The sequence below is a fragment of the Conger conger genome, chromosome 11 (assembly GCF_963514075.1).
Source record: "Conger conger chromosome 11, fConCon1.1, whole genome shotgun sequence".
In the NCBI taxonomy this organism is placed as follows: Eukaryota; Metazoa; Chordata; class Actinopteri; order Anguilliformes; family Congridae; genus Conger; species Conger conger.
In genome coordinates, this window is record NC_083770.1 from 50,304,038 (window position 1) to 50,306,537 (window position 2,500).

The 2,500-nt window shown below is 51.5% G+C and overlaps 2 protein-coding genes across 2 annotated transcripts in view; one reads left to right on the forward strand and one right to left on the reverse strand.

The window, feature by feature from the left end:
* Positions 1-2,500, reverse strand: part of mtrfr (mitochondrial translation release factor in rescue) — a 221,061-nt gene that overhangs the window by 86,761 nt on the left and 131,800 nt on the right. The gene's annotated exons all lie outside the window — the stretch shown is intronic.
* LOC133139995 (membrane-associated phosphatidylinositol transfer protein 2-like) overlaps positions 1-2,500 on the forward strand; it is a 72,043-nt gene that overhangs the window by 62,137 nt on the left and 7,406 nt on the right. The window lies entirely within an intron of this gene.

Here is a 2,500-nt window from a genome sequence, read left to right on the forward strand (position 1 = left end):
ACCTTACAGCACTATGAGCCTGACCAGGCTGCTCATGACCTTACAGCACTATGAGCCTGACCAGGCTGCTCATAACCCTACAGCACTATGAGCCTGACCAGGCTGCTCATGACCTTACAGCACTATGAGCCTGACCAGGCTGCTCATAACCTTACAGCACTATGCGCCTGACCAGGCTGCTCATAACCCTACAGCACTATGAGCCTGACCAGGCTGCTCATAACCTTACAGCACTATGCGCCTGACCAGGCTGCTCATAACCTTACAGCACTATGAGCCTGACCAGGCTGCTCATAACCTTACAGCACTATGAGCCTGACCAGGCTGCTCATAACCTTACAGCACTATGAGCCTGACCAGGCTGCTCATAACCTTACAGCACTATGAGCCTGACCAGGCTGCTCATAACCTTACAGCACTATGAGCCTGACCAGGCTGCTCATAACCTTACAGCACTATGAGCCTGACCAGGCTGCTCATAACCTTACAGCACTATGAGCCTGACCAGGCTGCTCATAACCTTACAGCACTATGAGCCTGACCAGGCTGCTCATAACCTTACAGCACTATGAGCCTGACCAGGCTGCTCATAACCTTACAGCACTATGAGCCTGACCAGGCTGCTCATAACCTTACAGCACTATGAGCCTGACCAGGCTGCTCATATCCTTACAGCACTATGAGCCTGACCAGGCTGCTCATAACCTTACAGCACTATGCGCCAGACCAGGCTGCTCATAACCTTACAGCACTATGAGCCTGACCAGGCTGCTCATAACCTTACAGCGCTATGAGCCTGACCAGGCTGCTCATAACCTTACAGCACTATGAGCCTGACCAGGCTGCTCATAACCTTACAGCGCTATGAGCCTGACCAGGCTGCTCATAACCTTACAGCACTATGAGCCTGACCATGCTGTTCATAACCTTACAGCACTATGAGCCTGACCAGGCTGCTCATAACCTTACAGCACTATGAGCCTGACCAGGCTGCTCATAACCTTACAGCACTATGAGCCTGACCAGGCTGCTCATAACCTTACAGCACTATGAGCCCCACCTGCTCATAACCTTACAGCACTATGAGCCTGACCAGGCTGCTCATAACCTTACAGCACTATGAGCCTGACCAGGCTGCTCATAACCTTACAGCACTATGAGCCTGACCAGGCTGCTCATAACCTTACAGCACTATGAGCCTGACCAGGCTGCTCATAACCTTACAGCACTATGAGCCTGACCAGGCTGCTCATAACCTTACAGCACTATGAGCCCCACCTGCTCATAACCTTACAGCACTATGAGCCTGACCAGGCTGCTCATAACCTTACAGCACTATGAGCCTGACCAGGCTGCTCATAACCTTACAGCACTATGAGCCTGACCAGGCTGCTCATAACCTTACAGCACTATGAGCCTGACCAGGCTGCTCATAACCTTACAGTGATATGAGCCTGACCAGGCTGCTCATAACCTTACAGCACTATGAGTCTGACCAGGCTGCTCATAACCTTACAGCACTATGAGCCTGACCAGGCTGCTCATGACCTTACAGCGCTATGAGCCTGACCAGGCTGCTCATAACCTTACAGCACTATGAGCCTGACCAGGCTGCTCATAACCTTACAGCACTATGAGCCTGACCAGGCTGCTCATAACCTTACAGCACTATGAGCCTGACCAGGCTGCTCATAACCTTACAGCACTATGAGCCTGACCAGTCTGCTCATAACCTTACAGCACTATGAGTCTGACCAGGCTGCTCATAACCTTACAGCACTATGAGCCTGACCAGGCTGCTCATAACCTTACAGCACTATGAGTCTGACCAGGCTGCTCATAACCTTACAGCACTATGAGCCTGACCAGGCTGCTCATGACCTTACAGCACTATGAGCCTGACCAGGCTGCTCATAACCTTACAGCACTATGAGCCTGACCAGGCTGCTCATAACCTTACAGCACTATGAGCCTGACCAGGCTGCTCATAACCTTACAGCACTATGAGCCCCACCTGCTCATAACCTTACAGCACTATGAGCCTGACCAGGCTGCTCATAACCTTACAGCACTATGAGCCTGACCAGGCTGCTCATAACCTTACAGTACTATGAGCCTGACCAGGCTGCTCATAACCTTACAGCACTATGAGCCCCACCTGCTCATAACCTTACAGCACTATGAGCCTGACCAGGCTGCTCATAACCTTACAGCACTATGAGCCTGACCAGGCTGCTCATAACCTTACAGCACTATGAGCCTGACCAGGCTGCTCATAACCTTACAGTACTATGAGCCTGACCAGGCTGCTCATAACCTTACAGCACTATGAGCCCCACCTGCTCATAACCTTACAGCACTATGAGCCTGACCAGGCTGCTCATAACCTTACAGCACTATGAGCCTGACCAGGCTGCTCATAACCTTACAGCACTATGAGCCTGACCAGGCTGCTCATAACCTTACAGCACTATGAGCCTGACCAGGCTGCTCATAACCT